Source organism: Eublepharis macularius, chromosome 14 (assembly GCF_028583425.1).
Source record: "Eublepharis macularius isolate TG4126 chromosome 14, MPM_Emac_v1.0, whole genome shotgun sequence".
NCBI classification, from domain to species: Eukaryota; Metazoa; Chordata; class Lepidosauria; order Squamata; family Eublepharidae; genus Eublepharis; species Eublepharis macularius.
In genome coordinates this window covers 53,927,958-53,946,836 of record NC_072803.1, presented here as the reverse complement: position 1 = coordinate 53,946,836, position 18,879 = coordinate 53,927,958, and positions in this window count along the sequence as shown.

The window sequence follows — 18,879 nt, the reverse complement described above, 5'->3', positions numbered from 1 at the left end:
ACTGCATCATGGGTTTTGTTATCTTAATGCTACATCAGATCTGCAGGAATGAAGACTGTTCCACTGCCAACATCTATTTTTTATCTTGCTCTGCCACCGAGCAGTTTAGTTTGACATGGTTTTCCTCCTCAGTTTTATCCTCACAAGAGCTCTGGATTGGATTAGCAGCTCTGGTTTAGGAAATTCTTAGAGATTTATGGGTGGAGCTTGGAGAGGGCAGAGTTTGGGAAGCAGAGAGTTTGGGAAGTGGAGGGAGCAGAATGGGGGGGGGTGTTGACATAGAGCCTGCACTCTCAAGCTGCCATTTTTCTCCAGCGGAACTGATCTCTTTCATCTGGAAATTAGTTGCATGTCTGAAAGAACTCCAGGCTCCACCTGCTGTTTGGCAGCCCTAGCCATATAAGATAAATTAGACTGAAAGGCAGAGAGAGATTGACCCAAGGCCACTCAGTGAGCTTCAGGACAACAAATTTAGATTTTGATAAGACTCACCACCAGTTTTAGAACAAAACCTCACATTTTGTTTTGAGGCTGAAATTAATTTTATCCAGCATTTAATTTTCAAAATGGATGCCTAAAGTAAAACCTGGAAATTATACCATATGGCCCAGACATCTTTCCCTAATTTCCTGGTGTGTGTAAGACGGTTATGGTTATATAAAAAAGAGAAAATTGGCACATTCTCAAGAAATTTCATTAGCATATTTGGTGTACTGAAGTGGCCTTGAAGGCATTAATAGAAGGGTATTTTCCCTATGGCTGTTTCCACACATCCTAAAAATAGAGTCCCACTCACTGAATGTTGGCGGCTTTTCTGAGCGATTTCTGATGTCACCGTTTCCAAAATGGACACAGGCAGTTTTGATTCTGTTGTTGTGGAAACAGTGATGTCAGTCATTGAATGGGAAAGTGTTCAATGAGTTGAGCGCTGTTTTTAAGATGTGTGGAAATGGCCTATATGTTTGAACAAAGAGTACTTCCAAATTCCACCCTAATGGAAATTCCCCTGTAGTATGCTGCTCCAATCTGAGTTGTCAAAATAATTTAACAAACTACATGTGTATTATTTTCATACCAAAATATATTTTGGGGTTTAATGTCTTTCCTGGCCACGTCACAACCCTGGTACGATGCATCCAATGTTCCATAATTCTTGATCTGTAGGGACTACTTGTGTCCTTTAGATCATGGCCTATGTTTCTCCCTTTAAAATAAAGTTTTTTTAAGAGCCCTAAATTATGTTTTCCTTGGAATTTTCTCCACATGTCCAGCTGAACATGTGAAGATGCCAAATATTGACTTAGGGCCAAGCTACAAGTGACGAATGATATTTGAACGGCAAGTGGATCGCGTGGAGCACAAGTGGAGGGCAAGTGAACAGGGAGAAATACACTTGCCATTCAAGTGTCATTCGTCACTTGTAGCTTGGCCCTCAGACCATCCATCTAGCTTGGCATTGTCTTCTCTGATTAGCCAGGGCATATTTTAATTTCTATCTTTTGCTACCAGGACAGAATTTTTTTGTATAATCTTCAAGCTCCTTGCAGCCAATGTGAAGATGTATGAAATGTAATATGAGTTTAGCTATGGGCTACAATTTCAACATTAGCAAGTCTAAGCTGCAGCACATCAACTGTTTAATCGCTGACTTCAAATGTAGTTCCATGTGGATGTACTTGCTGCTAACATAAGGGCTAGTGGAGAGCATCTTTTGCTGATCTCCCACTCCTGTACAGGCAATCCCATCCTGGTAACAATAACTTGGATAAATGATCTAACAAGATTTTGCTCATTACCACCCAAATATCTTGGTGGGGCTAAATGATATGAGAGGGGGCTCCCAGAAAATCTTTGCTTGGTGAGCTGTGGTAGCTCTTCTCAGCCTTGAGCAACCTGCCAGTGGAGGGTACATCCATCAATGGCTACTAGCTATAGTGTGTAAAGGCATTTTCAGTTAATGCGTACCAGTGTTAGGAGGACACATCATTACCTCTGTGCAATGTTTGTTGGCTATACGAGGCAACTGGTTGACCACTGTGTGAAATAGGATGCTGGACTATAGAGTTCAATTCAGCAGAGCTCTTCTTTGGTTCTTATTTTAAGTTGTGCTGAGTAATGCCTACCAGCAGAGCTGGATCAAGGGGGGGGGGAAGGGGGGTAGTCTGCCCCCGGCGCCGCCAGGGAGAGGGCACCAGGAGCAGCTGCCAGCTGTCAGGAGTGCACAGGTAGCAGTGCAGGCAACCTCCCAGCCCCCCACACTGCCTTTTGGCTGCCCCCTGTCCTGCGGGGAGGCGAATGACGCAGGCGGCTTCCCAGCCCCGCACGCTGCCTCTGCCAGTGCACCGCGCAGGCGGCATGCTCCGCCCTGCATGATGACGCACCGGCAACCCTAGATGGGCACCGGCAACCCTAGATCCGGCCCTGCCTTCCAGGATCCACAAACCTCACCCAGAAACTCAAAAGCTCTATGAACTCAACTAGGGTGGCTCCCTGTACCTCATAACCTTGACTCAGGGTGGCCAGGTCTCCTGATATAATGGGAAGCCTCCCGGCCCTGGCCTTGCCCCTCCTGATGACACTCAGTGAAACAGCAAGAACAATTTTAGCATCAAGCCTAAACAGCAGCATCATTTCCTGGAAGTGACATCACTGTGCTGAATCCTAAAGTGTCACCTCCATGCAGTGACATCATTTCTGGATTCAAACCAAAGATGGCATTGAGTGTCAGTGCAATGCTGCTTTCATTGTTCCCATCCCCAGCATCTCTTGCTGGTCATCAGTTCTTGGCTGGCAACCCTACTTTGTCTGGGAAGCTTTGAAGATTAGTCGCTATTGCCTTGAGATGCTCTCCAGAGTGCCTGACCTCCCCTTCATGCCCAGGGCCACTCAGAGCAACCATGGACCCAAAGCAAAGTTTTTCCATGAGTCTATCCTCACACCATGTAATCCCAACAAACATCATAGGAAAACAAATGGTGTCATTTGCCCAGCATCTTGTCCCCTTCCTTTCTCCCTAGTAGCTCCTCTCAAAGGCTTTTGACACATTTAGACAAAGGTGAAATGATGCCAAATAGATCCAATCAATTAACTAATGCATAGTGTAACTCCACTCATTCCCTAATACTAGGGCTGCCAGGTCCCCTTAGTCTCTGGGTGGGAGACCTGGCACTCACCATACAGACAACCTTGTGCACACACTCCCAGGGCTACATGATGATGTCATTTCTGGGAAGTGGCATCATCGTGCAGGCCACGTGCTGTCCCTGTGAGTGCTCCCATGATTTGCAGCAGGCTGATTTCGTGGGAGCGCTCTCAGGGTGGTGTGACAGGCCCTGGAGTGCTCCTGTGCTCCACAGAGGGCTGGTTTCGGCCTGTTTGTCACTGAATTGGGCCCATTTCAGGCTCACTGAAGCACACAGGAGCATGCCGTACCACACAGGAGCATGCCACACTGATTGTGCCCTGTGAGGTGTGTTTTCTCGTCTTTTCTTCGGTCGGCCAGGTAAGCAGGGATGGGGAGTGGAGGCTGGGAGCAGGGGATCCCCCACCCTAGTGGGGAACTGGCAACCCTACCCAGCTCTCTTCCAAAGTTCAGTCAGGAAATATAGCCAGAAATGCCCACTGTGCCCCAGTGAGATTGACCATCTTCTCCTCCAAGGGATTGTGAAGAAATGGCTTGAAACAGCCTCTCTTGAACATGAGGCCACAGTGGCCGATGATTGGCTGGGCTGCACAAGAAACCCTACTTTGGTCTTCATCTTGAACATCATGCTCCATTCCTTCAAGGGGATGAAGACAAGATCTCCCTCTCTCTTCCTTATATACACGAAGTGCCTAGTTACAATACCAGTAATCATTATTCAACTGGAGTAAAGGTTTTCATTTTTATCGTCCTAATATCTTTTTGTTCACTTACAGCAAAGTTTTTCCAAGAAATGCTGAGCCAAATTGATTTCAATGTTTTGAGCTTGAATGAAGGAAGGCCATTCAGCACATGTTAAGGCAATAATAAGAGATGTCTTCAGCATCTCTTATTATTATCAGTGTAGTGATTAAGAGCACGGTACTCTAATCTGGAGAGCCGGGTTTGATTCCCCGCTCCTCCACTTGAAGCCAGCTGGGTGACCTTGGGCTAGTCACAGTTCTCTGGAGCTCTCTCAGCCCCACCCACCTCACAGGGTGTTTTGTTGTGGGGATAATAGTAACATATGGTTGTTGTGGGTTTTCCGGGCTGTATTGCCGTGGTCTTGGCATTGTAGTTCCTGATGTTTCGCCAGCAGCTGTGGCTGGCATCTTCAGAGGTGTAGCACCAAAAGACAGAGATCTCTCCGGCCGTGAAAGCCTTCGACAATACATCAATAGTAACATACTTTGTAAACCGCTCTGAGTGGGCATTAAGTTGTCCTGAAGGGCGGTATATAAATCAAAGGTTGTTTTTGTTGTTAGACCAGTGGTCTTTTCTGTTTCCTGCAGAGGCCAACCAAAATGCTCCTAGGTGTCAGGTTCAAAATGCTCTCATGTATGCTCTTGCCTAACCAACTCCATTTTTAATCCTTTCAGTGTTTCAGTGCTTTCTTCACAGGTGCCACGGTTCCCAGGCAGCTATCTCACAGAGAAGGATTGTTTTGGCTACTGCTGTTCCACCAAGAACCGGCCTTGAAGGACTTTCGCTTTCCTAGCTTCAAAGGGATTGTTTTGAGAACTATGGGGGGAGGCTGGGCCTGCGGGATCTGTTACTTTGTACCGCATGCTTTGCCTGTCATTGATAACAATTCACATGTACCAGCCTGAATATTGTATTCAGGCTCGTGGACTATAATGCACTCTTTTTCCAGTAAACTTTTGAAAACAACGGCCTTTTGTCTGATTGCAGAAGGTACTCTGGAGTAAGGACATTATCTAGCCACAGTTCTGACACTAGGAAACCTACAAGCAGAGACCAAAGCCACTCTCATTCTTGTCTCCCCCCAAATGGTATGGAGCTGGACACTGCCTATAAGTATGGAGAGTTCATTTAGCTATCTGGGCAACTGGTAACTGATACATTTCCCTAACACTTCCTGTTAGGTCTAAGAATATCTTATGACAGCAAATTCCATATGTTAATCCTGTATTCAGCATTTCCTTTCTACTGTCTTAAATATACTGCCCATCAATTCTACTTGGTGACTTCGAATTCTAGCTTTGCAGGAGAGAAAAGGCAAGTTATTTCTATCTACTTTCTTCACATTATCCATAATTATAAAAATTTCTAATGTCCCCTAGATCTAGGGCTGAGATCTGGCACTGACAACCGATCCATCATTTACGTTGGCCCTTTCCTCTATGGAATTCTGTACCTGTCTTGACCTCTTTCTATCATTCTGGCCTCGCTGTACCTTCTCCTACCTCTTCCCATAGTATTACACTGAAGCTTTTAGACAGGATGTTTTATTTAATCCTCATCAGAAACTGCCCTATAAAAATACAGTGGATTAATATAGCTCTTCCTCCCCCTCCCCATTTGAGAAACTTTTAATTAGGACCTGATACTGTGCCATTATTAGTATTTGTTATTAAGTGTTAATATCTTGCTCACTCACTCTCTGCCTCTAGTGCACACATGCCCCATCTCCTCTTCTTTCCTGCTTCTCGGTCTTTGTTTTAATTGTTATATTTTTTCATCAGTGATCAGCCGAGCTTCCCTAATGATCTCAACTCATTTAAAGGGTTTATAACTCCAATACAAAACTCCAATAAAAAAGAAGCAACAGACTTGCTGGGAATCCCCTAAGGGGATTCAGCATCGAGGAACACAATAAACTAATTTACTACTTGCTGGGTCTCCTTATTCCCCCCCTCCTTACCCACCCCCTACCGCCTATTATATTATTTTGTGCAAATCCAAATCCTGCTGGAAAAAACCCCAGAAAGTTTCTCGCCTGCTCTGTTCCATGAAAATCAAGATGATGTGCAGGGTCTGATGCTTTGTTTCAGAAAGCACTGCTCCACAAAGAGATTAGGGATGCTTCCAAAATGTGTCTCATATGAATTTTCTCCTGCATCGTGGAGTCCCAATAGTGCCATCTTATGCAAAGTTACTTTTGTCTAAGCCCTTTTAAATCAATAACATTTGGAAACTTTAAAAAAAGGGAGAGCAGTGGAAGATTCAAGAGCATTGATCCCATTTTGGAAAATTTCAGGTGAGGAACAATAGCGGTTTCTTGCAGTTAAATTCACATTCCCACCACTCACACATGTGCACATGCACACACACATGCATGCATGCACACACATGCACATATTAATGCACAGGTGTGCATTAATAAAACACTGCAAAAGGGCAATCTTGATTCTTTTTTTGTATCTTTACTAATGCACAGAAGCATGTGCGAATCTCAGTAAAACATTGCACAAAAATGGGCACGGCACATCAAAGCAGCCATTGTGGCAGTGCTTTAACAATATGCTTGTTTGCATTGCTAATGAGAAAGGGGAGGAAGTGCAAAGTTGTTGATTCACTGATTGGTTTAAAATATTGATATTCACCTCCCCCTGACTCAAAGTGGTCCACACACAAAACAGCTGAAATTATCCCTAACAACAAAAAAACACATTAAAAAAACAAAATATGGATATCTGCAAAATACCATTTAATCCACCCAAAAACACTAAAACAAGACTACACACTCCAGCAGGCAATGCTAAGAAGAATTACACTCCTGTAAGCCTATTGGCTTCATTGTATTCAGAAGGGTGGAGCTTTGCTGAGATTTTGACAGCAGCTGTCCTGCTACCTGCCCCAAACTGTAACTGAAAAGTCACAAGAACACATGAAGCTACCTTATACCAAATCAGACCCCTGGTTCATCAGTCAGTATTGTCTGCTCATACTTGCAGTGGCTTTTCAGGGTCTCAGGTAGAGGTCTTTCACATCACCTGCTGCCAGATCCTTTAACTAGAGACTCCAGGAATTGTACCTGAGACCTTCTGCATACCAAACAGATGCTCTACCATTAAGCCACGGCCCCTCCAGACAAGTCCTACCAAGTAACAATGCCTTACACTTTATTTAAAAGGTCAGCAATGAAGAAGCCCTCCAGTCCTCACCACTTCCAGCAGACCATTCCAGAACACAAGCACTACAATACTGAAGTCACAGGCTCATGCAGAGAAGTGTCATGCCACCTGAGAAAGTGAGTGATAACACAATCGATAGCCAGAATATAGGTGGTGCATGGCTTCAAAGAAGGATGGACAGTCCTTCCAATTTGACCCTAGAAGAATTAATACAATAACCAACAGTTGATGTTCCAACTAGTAAAATTGAAATTCAGGGGGGAATGAAACAAAGGGTACATTGACCTCCATATAATGAAGGAACAGTGGGAAAGCTAATCATCCTGGAAAGAGATGCTAAAATAAATAAATAGCCATGTTAGATCAGACCAGAGATCCACATAGCTCATCACTATGTCTGTTGACAGTGGATGCCAGATGCTCCCATTATGTTTTCTGGCAAACTGAAACTGTCCCTTTCTGGCTGGAGCAGGCCCAGTACGGAGAAGAGACAGGCATGTTTCTTTTGTCTCATGTCCCTTCTAGGACTATTATGGTTTGGGGCTGCCAGGGTTTTGTTTGGACAATGTCTCAGGTGAAAGCGCTAAACCCCCATTTACCTAGGGCCACAGCCCCCATCTAAACTGGACCACCCCAGCTGCTTTTTAGTGTCAAAAATGAAATCATAGAACTCCAAGATAATAAATAGTTTGACCCTAAAACAGAGTGTTCACAATAACTCCCAAATCCAGGGAGAAATCGGAGTGAGAAGAATTTTAGAAACATCCTTACCTCTAACAAATTTTCTCTGGAGTCTGTGTAATGATAACATTGTGAACGTAAATGCAGCAGTTTGGTAGAGAAAGCAAAGAGTAAAACAAGATGTGAGGGCAGATCCCTGCAATTGCAAGGGGAATGCATTTGTCAGCAGCACCCACCAGATTTGGTGAACTGCGATCAACCCCAGATGGTGATAGGATGCTTTCTCAGCCCCTTGTCAGGTATTTTGCAGCTGAGCTTGAAGCCCCATGATTCATAACATGCCCCCTTTGCGAAAACGCTCCTCTAATTGAGCAGACGGTGACCAATTCTGGTGTGAGAAACTGCTCTGAGGAAATTAATTACCTGCTGGGCAAAATCTATTTCCATTGGCATAAGTACAACTTGTGTTCTTGAGAGATGACCTAGCGGTGTATCCAAAGACAATGCTATGATTCACCTTGAGAGTAATTGGACCAAGAATGTAGAACAGTTAGAACATGTTCAATATGTTGAAATAACAATCAGAATTCAAGGCCAAACCAATTGCAAGGCAAGGAGGAAAGAGCACAGTTTAGAACATCCTAGACACATTCACTCACACTGTGCCACCCTTGAATGTTCTATTTCTTGGCTGTATGAATGGCAGAAGTGGGGGAAATGCCACAAAGATGCCCAAAAGTACATGCATTGACCACAGGCGTCCCAAGAACACTTGATTTTCAGTAACATCATCTTCTCCAAAATGTTCACTGGAGACACTTACCTACTTCCTTCAGTATTTGCCCTTCATCAAACTACACAGGGAATTTTTTTTCCAAATCTCTTTCACCCTATTTCCACCTGCAGATAGATTCACCAGTGTGGCTCAGGGTTATGTTTGCCATTCACAAACAGGGAACCAAAATTTTCAATTATCACTTTGGTTGTCCGTCAACAATTGGAGAGTGTTCATTAGACAACTTCTCACAGATTCAAATAGTAGAGAACAACAATACAATCGTTAGTGTTTCACACATGCACATTCTGTTCCCTCAGAGGCCTACTGTTACCACATGCTGCTCAACAACCAATCATATAAGCAAAGTGAGCAAACCTGTCCGCCAGAAATGATAAACAAACATGGCTTTTTAAAGAAGGTTTGCTGCTTGGTGTTCATTTAGTTCCACTCTATCAGTGTTATTTCATGCCTGTGTATTTTTGCACAGCCTTATAGGAGGCATAGTGCCTCTCTCACATTGTTGAGTTACCTGACTCAACATCTATGACTGTGCATAGAATCATCTTACCTACTGCGCAGATGCAAAAGCTCCCACAAAACAAGAATATGAAACTTCACCACCACAGGTACGGTGCACCTACTAAGGCAGGGGTGGGCAAATTGCGGCCCATGGGCCACATATGGCCCACTACAGAGCTTTTTGTGGCCCGTCAATATTAAGCAACAGAGAGTCCTACTCTCAAGTAAACATGACATGACCGCAACCCGAAGAAGAGTTGTAATTTGTGAGGTGAATTTCTTAGGAACGGATAACGCAGGGACGCGGGAAAAGGCGCTCTGAGGGGAAAAAATTAGGCTGCGTTTCTGAGGGAAGCAGGAAGAGGAGGGCAGCCTCGGCCTCGGGAAGTGGAAGGGACACCTCAGCCAAAGGAGGAGCCTGGCAGAGCCACGTGGGGGATTCGAAGGGCGGCGACAGGTGGCGACAGGCGGCGGTGGCGCCTCCTGAGGGGCTTCAAGCTGGGCCATGGACTGCTACCTTCTCTTCGTGTGCTGGCGAGGCAAGGGTGGGCCCAAAGGCCTTTCAGGTGCGGCTTCAATGCGGAAGAGGGGCGGCGGGTGGGAGACGGCTGCGGCTGAGGGGGACTGGATGCTTGGCAACAGGGGTGGTGGTGGTGTCTGTTTTAGTCTGTTGCAGCAAAAAAAAAACCCAGATGTGGATCCTGTGGCAATTTAAGAGTGAGCGAAAATGTTTATTCCACGCAGAGGCTTTCATGGACTCCTTGAAGCATCTGACGAAGAGAGCTGTGGCTCTCGAAAGCTTATGCTACAATAGAGGTGGTTAGTTTTAAAGGTGCTACTGGACTCTTTGCCTTCTTGAACCTTAAGAATCTGCTGCTGCTGCTCAGAGGCCACGAGTGGATCCTCACTATGCAAGCTCAGGATGAATAAAAACATTTTACTTCTCAAGGTGCCAAAAGTAGGCCAGAATCTTGTGGTACCCTGAAGACTAACAAGTTTTGAATCCTAGCAGGGGCTTTTGTGCATCCATTTTTTTGGAGATCTGATGAGTGGACCTTCACTGTACAAATATGTTAGAGATATTGACTTTGCTGGGTCCCCCCCATACCTATTACTAAAAGAAAAATGAAACAAAGCTGTGTAATAAGGCAGGTGTGACTGAATGGCCCTTTATACAACAAACAGTAAAATCCTAAGCAGTACAACAAACAGTAAAATCCTAACCCATTGATTTCAATGGGTTTAGATTAGAGTCAGTCTTCTTAGGATTGTAATGAAAGTTGCACTGAAATCTCAACAAGCAATCTCACTCCTGATTTAAAAAAAAATGTAGAAAAGTGTGATAGGGTACATTTGTCTCATTAAACTGATTCTAAAATTAAATGTGCTTGAAGCTATAGATGATATGAAATTAGCACAATAAATAAATTGAATAGAACTACCACTATTTTATTTAATTTATATTTATTGATTTTTATGATACAATTTATACCTTTTCTGAAATGCAAAGTTAACTAATGAATGCAATCATTTTAAAAGGTGTGGCCCTCCACTAACCTCCACTCCCACAAAGTGGCCCCCGAGCCAAAACAATTGCCCACCCCTGTACTAAGGTGTTCGACAGTCATTCAAGACAGATGGTAGTTGAACTGATTGCAAGTCCCGCTTATGGATGATTGTAGTTGTTGAACATGGTATGCTTGCCCATGTTTGCTGAACAGGTAGTGGCATCCCAAAAATATATTTCTCATTCTGTGACCCCAGGCTTCCAAATCTAGTCTCTAGTGATTGATAAACTCTCCTCTATCCGATTAAAAATCAGCTCAGCAATAATGAAATTTCTTTTAGGGGAAAAGAAAACATATGGGAACAAGACAAGGCTTTAGATCTGGATAGCAGGGGAGGTCAGTTATCACAGAAAATGTTTGCAAGAAACTATCAAGAACACAGACCCAATAAAGAAGTATTCACCCAAAATAAAAGTTGCTTGTTTGGGTGGTCTATGGCCATTTAGTTCACACAACCAATGAGACTGAAATTAAGAATTTAAATTGGTTTGCAGATGTCAGGTTAGAAAAATGGGCTATAACATAGAAGTTACATTATAATGTATAAATTGTGTGTATGTATTACATAGTGGCTGATTCTGCACACGTTGGATAATGCACTTCCAATCCTCTTTATAGATCATTTGGAACAGATTTTTTTTTTAGTGTGGAACAAAAAATCCACCTCAAATGATTGATAAAGTGCATTGAAAGTGCAGTATCCAACATGTGCGGAATCAGCCGCTGTCAAATCGCCTCCGACTTATGGTGACCCTATGAATGAAAGTCCTCCAAAATGACTTATCATTAACAGATTTAACAACAATAACAACAACAATAACTGTGCTTATATACCACTCTACTGGACAGATTAGTGCTTCACCAGAGTGGTGAACAAGTTAGTGTTATTATTATACCCAGAATACAGCTGGAGAGCTGGAGCTGAGAGGAGTGGCCTATCCAAGGCCACCTACTGAGCTCATGGCAGTAGTGGGATTCAAACCAGTAGAGTGCTGATTCATAGCTGAACTACTTAACCACTGTGTTACAGCAGCTTGTGCAGATCTTGCAAACTTGAGGACATGGCTTCTTTTAATGAGACAAGTATGAATTATGAAATGTATATATTAACATTGAAGAATTAATGTCCAGATGATTTTGGGTATCTAGTCTGCAGAATGCTGATCATGCATGCTTGATAGGGAAGCCAGGTGTCCTGCTTCAGCAGCAGACCTTCGGCTTCCTGTCAGCACTCCCTGCCATGGCATAACTGGGCACTAGCAGAAAAATTCCAGGAGGAAATGGGGGGAGGGGATTAGTGACAGTTTCAATGTCATGATGTCACTTCCAGAGTGGCCCAGTAACATCATCATGTTGGGCACTGCTCTAGCTTTTGCCCCCAATTATATGGTTAAACCATAGATTATTGAGTGAATACTAGAGTATCCCCCCTCACCATGCAATGACATCGCTTGGAGGTTGTGCCAGGAGAAACATCACCACAAAGATCGACCAAAATGACTCAAAACAGTGTGTGACCTTCATAGTTCTCCAGAGCTCTTCATCAGATTGGATGTGAAAAACAAAGTAGGGAGAGAAAACACATATTTCAAGTCCTGGTATGTTATCGGATTTTCTTGATTTGGGGGAGGAGACAAGTTTACTTTGCATTGCTTTGTCCTTTACAGAAATTGCTCGGCATGTGGTTATTCTCAGATTGTAATGATCTGGATAGCCCAGGTGAGTCTGATCTCATCAGATCTAACAAGCTAAGCAGGGCCAGCCTTGGTTCGTAAATGGATAGGAGACCTCGAATGAAGACCAGGAATACAGAGGCAGGCAATGGCAAACCACCTCTGTTAGACTCTTGCCTTGAAAATCCCACCAGGGGTCGTCATAAGTGAACTCTGACTAGAGGTCTTTCTCCACCACCAATGCTCCTCTTTAGAGGTGGGCATGGACAGGGAAAAACCCACAGGGCATCAGTCTGTGGCCCGTCACATTTCACAGACCACAAACTTTTTACAGATAAGCCCTGGTTCGCAAATGAGTCGGTCCGTGGTCCGCCAGCAGCAGTTTCCATGCTGCTTGCAACCAAGGAGCACAGAAACGAAGGATTTAGCCACCCATGTTCTAGCTGGCTGGTGGTCTCTGCCAGTCAGCTGGAGCAAGGGAGGAGTTTAAAGGGCCCTCCATGCCACTTGCGAGCAGCTTGGAGGGCGCTCCGTTGCTCTAGCTGACTGGCAAGCTCCACCAGTCATCTGGAGCAAGGGTTTTTAAAAATTTAAAGTGTTCCCTGTGCCACTTGCAAGCAGTGCAGGGAATGATTTAACCCCCCTTGCTCCAGCTGATGGGAGGGCTCACTAGTCAACTGAAGCAAGGGGGGATTTAAACTTTAAAGCACTCCCTGCACCACTTGCAAGGAGCATGTGAAGCGATTTAAACCCCTCCTTGCTCCAGCTGACTGACTCTCCCACCAATCAGATGGAGCAAGGGGGATTTAAACTTTAAATTCACTCCCCATGTCACTTGCAAGCGGCATGGGGACCGAGTTAATCCCCCCTTGCTCCAGCTGACTGGTGGACTCAGCCAGTCAGCTGGAGCAAGGGGGGTTAAAAGTTCCCCCAGAGAAGGCTCCAGGATGTCTGGAATTATGGACCAACGGATCATGAACCAGCCGAAAAGTCATGGGGTCTGTGGAAAAAGTGCATCCCCATGACCCACCAGTTTGCAAATGCCAAACTGGGCCAGACCATGTAAAATTTTGGTCCGTTTTCCAGTCCATGCCCACCTCTACTCCTCTTACCTGCATGTTTTGGATAATGTCAGTTTCTGACGGAACTATCCGTGCATGCTTCCTGGTTTGATGAAGCTCAAGGTGGAGATGAAGAGGGCCTGTAAAAAATGGTCAGGTGGGACCGAGGATCCTTTCACTACAGATGCCCAAAATTGAACCTGAGACCTTCTGTATGCAAAATATTTGCATTACCTTACCGGGCAGTCCCTCCCCAATGACAAAGTGGCCAAAGACCAAATTGAATCATTGGTCCTTCTACCTCAGTATACCCTCCTTTGACTAGCCATTCTTTCAGCTCCCCCTCCATAAAGTTGGCTGTCATCCTTCCGAGACTCTGCACAGTTTGCTTGCCATGTGATTTCTTTCTGTTCAACAGACTGCCAGGGACAAACTGCCTGCATTTAAATGAGATGGGGAAATCACCTCTTGCAAATGAGGCTCTTTCATTTGCTTGATGCTTCTAATGGGCGCCTCCTAGCAAGGGCTGCTACATAAGCAAGAATGAATGGCCAGAAAAAACAGCAACGACACACTAACTTTAACCAGGAGAAGCTAGAAAAAGCAGGTGATAGAAACTGCACGGAGAACAAAATGAAATAACGTTTAATTTCCCTGGTCATAAATGGCCTATCTGCTCTCATTACAAGTACATTGGAGATGTCAGGTTCAAAATATGTCATGACATGTGAAGAAATCTTTTCTTTCGTTAGCTTCTCAAAATATATTGTTTAAATTTAAGGAAGGTTCGGGTTGCTTATTGATTTTTCTAGACTGTCTTTTTTCTCCCCTTGATGCAGCTCGATTGTGCAGGGAGATACGTTGTTGATTGGACAAATCCAAGATGGTGTAACAAAAAGGGATGAACCAATTATGTCTCTCCTCTTTCCCAACTCATTGTGCTGATGCTGATTGACTGCATAGGAGCCCCATCAGATCTGTCCCTTCTCCACATGTGCCAAGGCTCCAGTCCAAATTTGGCAACACATGTATAGCAATTGAGGACCACTCACAACTCATGTCTTACTATAAAACATGGTGGGGACTGGGTACCTCAGACACAAACTTTGTGGTCCATACTGTGTGAATTGGAGGCCAATGGAACTATGCCAGAGCTCCTGCAGAGGTCAGGGACAAGAAAGTCAAGGAACCAGGCAGTAAAAGAGTAAGAGGAATGCCAGGGACCTATAGCTCAGTACAGGGCTTTTTTTCCTGGGAAAAGAGGTGGTGGAACTCAGGACTGCACAATGACATTACTTTGGGTCAGCTGGAACAAGCAGGGAGTTTTTTAAAGTTTAAATCGCCCTTCTTGAAAATGGTCACATGGCCAGTGGCCCCACCCCCTGATCTCCAGACAGAGGGGCGTTTAGACTGCCTTCTGTGCTGCTCCAGCGGCACGGAAGGCAATCTAAATTCCCCTCTGTCAAGAGATCAGGGGTTGGGGCCACCGGCCATGTGACCATTTTCAAGAGGTGCCGGAACTCCATTCCACCGCATTCCCGATGAAAAAAAGCCCTGGCTCAGTAAGAGCTACATTGGGAGATGGTATAGGTTAGGGATAGAGGACCTGCTTAGCATTTGAAAGTCCAAAGTTCAATCACTAGTTGAAAGATCCCAGATAGTCAGTGCTGGGAACAACTTTCCACATCCATCAAAGAGCTGTTGCCAGCCAGAACAAACAATACTGAATAAAATGGAAAAATAAGCTGTTTTAGGATTGCTATACTTCAGATGGACCAAGAAGTTCTGGAATTTTAACTGATATGTAGACTCCAGAGATCAGTTCCCTAGAGAAAATTGCAACTTCAGAGGGTGGACTCTATGCTGTAACACCCCTGCAGAGCTCCCTCCCTTCCCCAAACTCTACTTACCAATTCTCCAACCCAGAATTTGCAATCCTAATAGTTAACAATGGCTTTGTACTATGATCTAGTATAAAGCAGCTTTACATATTGATAGGAGGAGTGTGAGGCTCTCTTCTGCTCTGGTTCATCCATAGTGTCGTCAACCGGGCGGGTCACGGCTGGGTGACCCAGGTCTAAGGAAAAGAGCATAGGGTGGGTTAACATCACCCAGGCATCCCTCACTGCTCTCTTGGATAGGCTCTGATTTCTGTCTGTGCTCTCCTTCCTCTCCATCTCAGCTTGTGGGTGGACTTCCCTTTTATCCCTTCACTATTCCCAGTCTCCATCTCCCAGTCCCATGCATGACAACCTAGCTGCTGTCCTGGCTGCCTTAGGTAGCCACACCTGTGGCAGCTCTGCTGTCAGCCTCTCCTGGATATTACCACCCCACTCTAGCCTGCCTGCTGATTTACTGTGCTGCCACTCTTCCTCCACCTGCTTCTGTGCTGGGGTGAGGTCTGGCTCTGCTTCGTCACTATTGATCTGCTGCTTGTGGTGCTGCTGGCCAGTTGTTCCTGCCTCCTGTGTGAGGCTGCTCTGAAGCCGTGGCTGGGATGATGGTGGTAGCTAGGACCCAAGGGCCGCCTCCCAGGTTGCCTCCAGCTGCAGAGGTCTTGTCTGAGCTTCTTGCAATGGTGGCTTCCTCAGTACCTCCATTGCTTGTCCTCTCATCACCAGGTGAGTGCTAAGGGTGGCAGGGCAGGATGGGATGGGCGTGAGCTTGTCTTCAGGGTGGGTGGCCCTGGGATGGTTCCTGGCTGCCAGACAAGGAACGTTATTGCAGAAGTAGCAGCTGACTTAGATTCCCTTCACCCCAAAAGAGACCTTTCAATGAATAATAGGTTGCTTGGGAGTAAAGGAAGGCATTCTCACAAGCCACGCAAGGGCATCTGGAAACAAGTACATGAGCCTTATACTACATCGGACCATGGGTCCTTCAAGGACAGCATTGTCTACTCAGACTGGCAGCTCTCCAGGGTCTCAGGTGGAGGTCTTTCATATCACCTATGACCTGATACTTAAATGGAGACACCAGGAATTAAGCCTAGGACCTTCTGCACACCAAGAAGATGCTCTACCACTGAGCCACAGTCCTTCCTCAGTGTGTGTGGCTGGAGAGAAACATAAAAGTCAGAGAGAAAGTTGGAAGCTAAAATAGAGTTCCTCCAAATACGAGCAGTCAGCTGAGGATGCCTGTTACTTGCAACCTGCATTAAGAAGTGTGAAACATTTTGCTGTTTATGCAAGGCCACCATAATAAAGACCTATGTGATGGTGTGTTCATTTAAGGGTGTGGGAGGACGGAGCTGGGTGAGATGCAGTCCTTCACTCTGGCTGACCTGGGAAGTCCAGTCCTAAACAGCATTATGCTCTTCTAAGCCTGCTTAATGTGGTCTGCAGAAAGCTACCCAGTTCTTCTCAAGCAAACAAACAGAAGGTATCCTCAACTTTTATGCAGCAAACCAAACAGGGTTAATATAGGGCTTAAGGCCCTAAATAAATGTTCATTTGAGGGTGGATTTCAGCTCCGCATCTCTCAGGGCCAAGCTACACATGACGAATGACACTTGAATGGCAAGTGTATTTCTCCCTGTTCACTTGCCCTCCACTCAATCCACTTGCCGTTCAAGTGTCATTCGTCATGTGTAGCTTGGCCCATAGTGATTAGGTTTTGGTAACAGTTCAAGATTTTATGATGAGGGACTCTCAAACTTCTGCTTTTTCAAAATGTGTGTGTGTCTCTCTCAAGCTTCTCTACAACACAGTTGACTGGCCAGAAATTCTGGCAGAGACTGAACGAAAAGCAGCCCAAGAGGCACTTTTTAACCAAGGCCATTTTCACACATCCTTAAAGGGAGGGCCCACTCACCGAACAGTGGTGGCTTTTCTCTTTCACTCCACACATCTCTGATTCAAAAGGGTAGCAGGCTGTTTGGCTTCTGTTTTTTCGGCACCTTTTATGAGAATGCAATTTTTCATACTTTCCTCCGTCCCCAAAAAGGTGCTAAAAAACAGACACCAAACAGCCTGCTACCGCTTTGAAATTGGAGACATGTGGAGTGAAGGAGAAAAGCTGCCAGTGTTTGGTGAGTGGGGCATCCCTTTAAGGACATGTGGAACAAGCCCAAGTTTCCCACTTCTTCCACACATGTTGGATAATGCATTTCCAATGTAATTCAGCAATTGTTTACAAGTGTAATTTTCTGTTTCATACAGAATAATCCAGTTGCAAAGGCTCCCTGAAGTGCACTTGTAGTGCATTATCCAACATGTGTGGGAGCAGCTCCTGTTTACCAGACAGGGCCACCATTCTAAGCCTTTCCCCCTCATCCAAGGAGAGGAAGGGCTAACAGAAGTCTAAGCCGCTGAGAAGTGAGGTGCACATGTTGCTCGGCATCTAATGAGAGTATTTGTGTGTTATGAGCCATCAAGTTGCCTCCGACCTATGGCAACTCTATGAATGAAAGACCTCCAAAATGTCCAATCATTAACAGAGTTGCTCAGATCCTGCAAACTGGAGGACGTGGCTTCTTTTATTGAGTCTAGCCATCTCATTTTAGGTCTTCCTCTTTTCCTGCTGCCTTCCACTTTTCCTAGCATTATTGACGTTTCCAGAGAATCTTGTCTTCTGTGGTTGTTGTGGGTTTTCCGGGCTGTATTGCCGTGGTCTTGGCATTGTAGTTCCTGACGTTTCGCCAGCAGCTGTGGCTGGCATCTTCAGAGGTGTAGCACCAAAAGACAGAGATCTCTCAGTGTCACAGTGTGGAAAAGATGTAGGTCATTTGTATCTACTCAGGAGGGGTGGGGTTGAGCTGAGTCATCCTGTAAGAGTTTCCCAGGGTGTGGAATGCTAATGGCGGGAGGCTTCACTGTATCCTGAGGAGGTTCTTTTGCATATGGATTGGTACTTGATGTGCTAATCTTCTCTGCAGGGCTATTGTCGGGGATAGAATGTTATGTTAGCCTGGTGTTTTTCAGAACTGGAAACCATGCTCTGTTCATTCTTAAGGTTTCTTCTTTCCTGTTGAAGTTTTGCTTATGCTTGTGAATTTCAATGGCTTCCCTGTGCAGTCTGACAAAGTAGTTGGAAGTGTTGTCCAGTATTTTGGTGTCCTGGAATAAGATACTGTGCCCTGTTTGAGTTAGGCTATGTTCAGCCACTGCTGATTTTTCAGGTTGTCCAAGTCTGCAGTGTCTTTCATGTTCTTTTATTCTTGTCTGGATGCTACGCTTTGTGGTCCCGATGTAAACTTGTCCACAGCTGCAGGGTATACGGTATACTCCTGCAGAGGTGAGGGGGTCTCTGCTGTCTTTTGCTGATCGTAGCATCTGTTGTATTTTTCGGGTGGGTCTGAATACTGCTTGAAGGTTATGCTTTTTCATAAGCTTTCCCATCTGATCAGTAATTCCTTTGATATATGGCAAAAACACTTTTCCTGTAGGAGACTGTTTTTCCTTGGTTGTTTGATTCACCCTGGGTTTGATTGCTCTTCGGATTTCATTTCTGGAGTACCCATTTGCCTGAAGTGCGTGGTTTAGATGATTAATTTCCTCATTGAGAAAGTGCGGCTCACATATCCGTCTTGCACGATCCAC